Here is a 7,818-nt window from a genome sequence, read left to right as displayed (position 1 = left end):
TTGCTTATTATTCATTATAAATTTGCAATGTATCATCCAGTATGGGTCTCTAGACCCCTTGGCTGATTTTTTGTTTCATCTTGTATTTATGTAAAATATTAAAACAATAAACAACAATAAATATCCCTCAGGAAAGAGCGAAATATCACGTGATAGACCAAAAAAGTCTCATTATTATCTTATAATACAGGGTGGTCCAGAAGTCCTCATTCCACGGGGGCCACCAATTTACTGAAGTTATAGTGGTGTCGTGACAACCAAGGCCGTTATAACCGAGTTTCACTGTATTGATTTTACCGGGAATGCTTATTTACTCACGGAAAACGCGATGAAATCACGGCATATATATGTGTGTGATGAATATTTGTATTTATACATTTGCCGTGCACATTATAATATATTTTCTAAATTTTGCTATATTACTTTCAACCCGATGTAAGCAAGTACTTTGTATTTTCGGTGTACAGGGCGTTTCACGAAAATAGTCCGAAAGAAATAAAACTTTTTACTGTTCATACTAAAATTTGGAAGTGAAATTCGAAAAACTATCAGCAGCAAAGTTAAAATGGGAGGTGTGATAATTTCGCTCTCACATTAAATATAGCAATTGAAATTTTTATAAGGTCCTCAATTAAAAAACATATCAATCAGAAAAATTTGGGGTTTTTCCTTTTATACCTCGTACTAGATACAGAATGAAAATTTGTCGAGATACCGATGAATCAAATTCTTGAATTTTTCCACTTTTTTAATAATACCATCTCTTTATATGTTCTGCAGCTTGTACGACGTAAAAAGTGGCAAGACATCGGGCTGATCACTGCGGTGATCACTGATATCAAAACGAATTAGAAGAGCACAAATGTTACTAATCGGTGCGTTTTTCGATTGGGGGTTCGATTTCCCCCAGTTATTGTTATAGCAGAGAAGAAATCCACCAAGGGTAATTTCCTTTCTCTGTTGCCGATATTTCTTTCGATATTTTACTTTATTTCAATATCAATTGTAGAATTTTTATTACTTTTTAATCCAGAAAGCATTAAATTAAAATCATAAATCGCCGCCTGGCAGTCGAGTGGTTAAGGAACTGGCTTCTCACTGTGCAGGTCTGGGTTCGAATCCCGGTTCGGGCATGGATGTTTACTAACGCTAACAAATTCCCTGGATGGATCATGCTGATCCCTTGGGAATACGTGAGGATCACGTTATTATTATTATTATTAAACACTTCGAGAATTTTCCCCAAAAATAATACCAATGTTCGGCGAAACACTGCTGATTATTGATTATAAACGATCCTTATCACGGAAAAAATTTTGACAGGCAAGTCTGCTGTTCATTTGACCATTTTTGCCGCACCACGGCCATTTTCTGCACACGAGGGCTAATTAGACCGGGACCTACAATTTATTGCCGATTCCGAACGGCAGGCTTGTTTTTTATACTCATCGAGAGGTTGGTGGGCTAACCCCTCGAGATAGGGGGACTTCCTGCGGTAGCAATTTTTTCTGTGGTCATGTCGCCGTTTCTGTTGTGCCGCTGTGTCAGGAAAGTTCCCTTTCAAGGACGAACCGTGTATCGAACTCGCGACACCTCTAAACATCCTTTGGTACTTTAGGCGACTATCTTAGCGACCCACAGAGTAATAATAATCTTTAGTCTATGTAGCGACCTGTGCTACCGCGCCCGAAGTCTGCAGGGCATCCTTTTAAAATGCATCTGTTACAGTAAAAATGTGATAAAAAAAATCGGTTATTAATAACACTGGGGAACAAAATTTTTGTCGCATGTATACATGCATACTAAGAATTCATTAGGTAAGATGCATTATACAAGTTGCATCTTACCTGATTCGATTATGCTTATTTCAAATCTCAATTCAGTTTTTTACCGTAAGGTCCAGATTTTTTTTTTTTTTCAAAAAATATCATTTTCAGGTTTTTTTTCCCGAATTTAATTTTTCTGGCACTTTGCAGGCAAGAACTTGCGCTTATAACTCTTGCGTTTGTGGATTTTATGAGGGCAATCTCGTTTGATGCTACAGTAGTAGTCCGCCATTATATTCCTGTCCCAGCGATCCTGGGGCTCGACCATCTACTTGTCCCCGGTAACGATTCTATCGTTCACTCAGCGATTTCTCGTTATGAGCGATAAAAGGGAAGTTTTTGCGACCATATTCTTCGTGAACGATAAATGCGGATCGCTGGGAGGGACAATTGTGAACGAGAGCCGGGAACCTCTCGTTCAGCGGAAGGACAATTATTTCAGTAGGCTTAACAATGGCGATGGCGTGGACTTACACTTACGTGTTGTTAAATGATTTTTACGATTCTCAAATGCCTGCACGTGCTCCGGTTTGAAATAGATACGTCATAGATGCGTTTGAGCTGTCGGATAAAGAATTCGTGAACCTTTTTAGGTTGAAGAAAAATGCTACGAGGAAAGTGTTCGAGGAATTGCGCCGATGTTGGCCCATAGGTCGGAACTCGAGACACCGCTGACAGTTGAGAGAAAGGTAAGTAATAATTAACGTTTAAATTAAAATAATTATAATCAGAAATTATTCGTTGTAGTGGTGTTTCATTTTGAATGAATGCTTTTTTATTAATAATGGAAAACGAATCAAGTACTTAACGTAAGCCTATTTAGGCCTATACATTTTTTATGTTCACAATGTTTTCAGGTAATTTTTATATTCATTAAAAAACACTAGGCTTTCAAAATAAAAGTATTTTGAAAAACTCATGCACAAAATATGTAGTTCTGTGCAGTGCCGTCTTAACACGTGGGGCCCCTTCCGGGCACGACCCGATGTGTATAAGTGGCCTCGTAAGAGTTGGTGCTATGATTCTCGCGAGGAAAGCATAAAACTTATAAGCTACAGGCCCTTTCAGTTAATTGGGGGGTCCTAGAATATAACTTTGCCTGAGGCCCATGCATGGTACCCACAAGGGTGGGGCTGAAGGGGCCCGGGGACGATTTCTATCATTTTTCATTGTTTTACACTCTAAATTCACCTTTTCTGGAAAGGACCGGCAAAGATCCAAGCGTAGGGGTCCTGCGGAATAGGGGCACATGGACCCATTGCGTTCTTGAGACAACCTCAAACCTGTGATTACCAAATTTTGCAGGGCAGCTAAGAAATTACGCTGGCGCCTAAATATTTTTTCCATTTGTCAAGCCTTGCCTGTATGTATATATATGTGTGTGTAAAATTAATAAGTACCCTAAACAAGTTTACAGTATTTTATTTAGATCACCCTTTGTCCATCACAGTTGTTCCAATGAAATATTCACTTAATGGTTTACCTATTTTTGTGAGTACTGAAGCGATTACACACTGCATGGATAATAATGCTATTCGCTTGTATGCCTCTCTCACTGAGGTCCAGAACTAGATGCTTGGTCACCCGGGGCAAGCGAGTATTTTGATGCCCCTTTGTAAGGTTTTGGAGAGGTATCAGAATGAAATTTGCACCCCCCTCGGGTCTAGTGCCCGATACCCATCTGCTCCCCCCCTAGTAGCGGCCCTGCTCTCACTTATGCATGTTCTTCCCTTGTACTTTTGCAATGGGGGGATGAGTGAGAGATACGGTATACAGTCTATATGCTCGTTATAATGACCATTCCATTACTAACCGATAGTTACACTATATGTCATTGTTTTTCATGTTTTGGGGGGGGTGGTGATGATTACATTTTCCGAGAGCTCGTTAGCATTTGTTTCTAACAGAAGTTTCTCGTAGCACTTTACCATAACATTAGTTTATTCAAATATAATAGTTTTACAATATATCTTGAACAACTACCTCATGTTTGACTTTTGCGCAGGTTCTATGTGCATGTCACTGGTGCCTACCAAAGAAGCCTGAGTCAAGACGTCAGTTTGGGGATGTACGAACAGTCTGTGAGTAACTCTATCCATACAGTTACTGAGGCCATCAATACGTTGATGCTACATAAGTATGTGAGATGTCCCAATATGTCGACCTGCAAGAGAGTTTTTGGGAGTACCTGTTGTGGCACCATCAAAGTTTGACAAGAAGTATCCAGAGCCTTCCTACGTCAACGCACAATTGGTGAGAAATATAGTATTTCAACTTCTTGCCAATAATCATCCTTTATGATTTTGAATTTTGGGAAACGTCTGTGGAAAGGGGGGGGGGAATTAATTTTTTAAAAGCGCCAGTTATATGGTTTTTGCATTTATACGACACCATTATTTGAGCCTGAACCCCTCCCTCCAAATTTTCAATGAGTTTATGCCTATGGGTGCCACATGGCATCACTATACCAAACATTAGACAGAAACAAGCTTCACATTAGGTTCACAACACGGACACACACATTCAAACATGTATCGATTTGCTAGAAGTTCCACAGAGCAATATGGCTGAGGTGCATGTCTGGTTTAGTAGTCATTTATGATACGTTCCATGAAAACTGTCACTATGCAATGACATAAAATAAGAAAAGGTGTGATATCTTTATACAAACTATCAAACAGAATTTATTCTTGTAGTACTATACACGTATGTTGTCTGAACACTGTTCTCACCCTTTATGTAAATTTTTTTTCCCATTATTAAATTTCAGGATATTTGTAATGATTTCTGTCTGACACAATGTCAGGTTTTAATAATTCACATGCTTCTATGCAGTCTTTTTAACTATCATTACATAGTTTTTTTTATTATTTCAGACAGAACTTCTGACTCTTAACATCGAGGCAATGGATGCTCAGCGGTAATGATGACTATTGCTAGTGAACTGTGTGGTTTTTTTTTTGGAGCGGTAAACACTGACTGCGGGTGTGTTTTTCCAACCTATATGTGTGAATGCAGTCAAAAATAAGGAGGGAAAGCATTATTGACCAGAAGGGCATGCACAAATGTTGCGTTTGTCTTCCAAGTTTTATCTTTGTGAATTTTTGATTGTGATGTTTTCAGTTTTTGAATGTAGTATTGCTTATAAAATGTCTTGTGTTTCGAATGTTTTATGCTGCAATGTATTGTGCTGGCAGTTAAATTTTTGCCATACCTCAAATTTTGCAAGAAAAGAAAATAATAAATGCACAATGAAACTAAATGTAACAGAGTTGACTCATTACTTAATCAAGGTGTGAGGAATTCATTGATTTTGGTTTTAAAAAGATTTGGAAATAGTTTTTATTAAAATATTTTTAGTGATCTTGATCCTTCCATATGTTTGGAAAGTTAAAATGAACAATCTGCTATTTCCTGATCTCTGTTAGCCGATGCATACATTTCATGAATTTTTAAATGGTTGAATTTAACTGTAAACAGGGCCATATTATCCTCCAGTCTCCTGTGGGAGATTAAAAAGTGACCTATCTAAATGAAATACAGCAATACAAATTCAATCAATAAAAAGGAAAAAAAAAATCACAATTTTAATTTTTCTTATATACTTCAATAAAATCTTTAAACATGTTACATAACTGTGATGAAAGAATGTTTAAAGAAGTGGGTACTTCTTTGAAGGTTATTGCAGTTTCCTCCTGTGCCTGTATGAGCTCTTCTATAGCATCCTTTTTTTTTTTCTTCGTTGTGGCGTCCTGTTCAATGAAGCTGAGGCTGTTTCCTCTTGATGGGAAGGAACAGTAAGGGATACATCAACAGGACCTGAAATGTGTATTCAAGTGAAGGAGATTTAACAAATAATACCTTATAATCATATCCATTATGCATCAAACTTTCAGACAGTTATATACAATAATGATACAACCCAATGCCATCATGTCACAACTGTATGTGTTATAAGTTTCTGCAAATGCAGAGCAGTCTCAAACCTGGTGGGGGGGGGGGGGGGCTATGCATTAAGACGGCACTAACTGGAAGACCACAAAACTCAATTGGAAATGTGTGAAACATTTCTGTATGCCAGAGGTAATAGGCACAGTATCCCAAAAGTTAAATTTAATGAGATCACAATGTAAAGAAGCTCTTCGCTTGTGAGAAAATGTGACATTGGATGAAGTGAATTTCACATTTTTTTTCACAGTACTCTTGTAGCGAGTCCATGTCTACACAAAAAGAAATGTTGTGGTTTAAATAATCATCCTATGCATAACTGCCACATTAATTCAACCTTCAAAAACCAGATTCAAAAAGGCCTGTTTGGACCGCTGTTAATTTTTGTAACATTCTACCATTGTTTATATAAACCACATAAAAAACAATTACATTAGATTTTTTTTCCTTTGAGAGATGTTGATAAAAAAAAAAATTTAGTTTAAGCGATTAAATGCAATATTTCCTTATTTCGTTTCTGTAATTTTTCTAACATCAGCAGGAAACAAAACTTTTGGTTTTATAAATGAAACATATTTAATAAATTAACTATATTTCATAAATTACAAGGTAAAATTCAACAAACTTTGAAGTACTCACCTTTTTCCAATCCTTCCCATCTTTGTTGGGACCATACGGAATGGCATTTAATATTGTCGCCAGCAGTGACCATGTTGTATTTTTGTCGTGACTTGTGAGGTCAGAGGACAGCTTCCCCTGAATTAAAACATGGCGTTTCTCCAAAAAAATTATCACCTCATACTGAGCGGCGATGGTCTTGGAGCATCGCTTGGGTTGAGCACCATTCATTGCGATAGGGAAAAAAAACACACGGAAGGGACAGAAAGTAAATAAACAGAATGTTTCTGTTGCCACCGGCAGGAAGAACAATTAAAATAAAAAACATAGTAGTTGTCGTATTTCTTTAACATAGCGCTGATTGGTCAGAAGATGAATTACTCTCGAAGAAGCATTTTCGCGTACTTATCGTATCACGTGGTCTGAACGACAATCTTCAACGAGTGGAAAATGGTCGCTCAGAATTATCGCTGAGACTTTTGTCCTTCAGCTTGTCTTTCAGAATTGTCCTTCAGCGAGGGACAGGTTGTTATGAACGACAAGTAGATGGTCGAGCCCCTGGTTGCGCTCTTCCATCGTGTTGAAATTTTGATGAAAACGCTCTCCCTGTTCATTACTTACAGCCCCAAGCCAAGATTCTTGGGGTGATGTGATTGATCCGATGTGAATTGATCAAGGTGACTAAACACGAAATGAAACTTCACACTCCCGTTGCACTCGAGCTCACGAAAACCCAACAGCATTCTAGCAACCAGAATCTCATAGTTATCTGTCTTTCTGTGTTACCAAGAAAATTTTGCGTAACTGCCTTAAAAAGACAGCCAAGCTGACCTCTCCTTTTCATTCGTCTTCGTGATAAATGGACTGACTGAACAAACACTCTCTCTCTCTCTCTCTCTCTCTGGGCTGATGAATTCTTGTTATCAGAAAATATGGAGTCTTGAGATGTTGGAAACCATTTCTAGAGAAACTGGATATCACGAACACCACACGTTTGCTGATCTTGCTCAGTTCTTCAGATGATTTAAAACCAATAAACACAGGGATTGGAATTGAAGTTGCTCATAGTGTGGAATCGGTCGATAGCGGATGCAATATCAGGATAGAAGATCCCGTGCCGATTTTTCTTACCCTTTGTGTTGACCAGGCAATGGCAGTTAGTTATGCGATCTGTGGGTTCCTGCCAAACCATAGGAATTCAAAAAGACACACCATTTCGTTTTTCTTTTGACCTGTCACGAAGAATTTCCTCGCAATTGTGGCACACACAATATGAGATTCCCCATTTCTTGTCTTGGTCCCCAAGTTCCCCCTAGTTTCAAAATAGGCTTTATAAGCATGTTTCACAAACAATGAAATGTTGCGCCTTTGACGAACACGTGTGCAGCAACCACATACATAAATGAATTCATTAGGACTATTTTTG

General features: G+C 38.1%; 1 long non-coding RNA gene across 1 annotated transcript; it reads left to right on the top strand.

The window, feature by feature from the left end:
* The first annotated feature begins 2,385 nt into the window (after positions 1-2,385).
* On the top strand, positions 2,386-5,093 carry LOC149083902 (uncharacterized). Its single transcript, XR_016192927.1, has 3 exons — positions 2,386-2,515; positions 3,832-4,079; positions 4,703-5,093. It is a non-coding gene; the product is annotated as an uncharacterized LOC149083902 (long non-coding RNA).
* The last annotated feature ends 2,725 nt before the right edge of the window (positions 5,094-7,818 follow it).

Source organism: Pholcus phalangioides, unplaced genomic scaffold, assembly GCF_987345545.1.
Source record: "Pholcus phalangioides strain wild (caught in Gottingen) unplaced genomic scaffold, Ppha-v1.0 ptg000008l_1, whole genome shotgun sequence".
Lineage (NCBI taxonomy): Eukaryota > Metazoa > Arthropoda > Arachnida > Araneae > Pholcidae > Pholcus > Pholcus phalangioides.
This window is presented reverse-complemented; position numbering and strand designations above follow the sequence as displayed.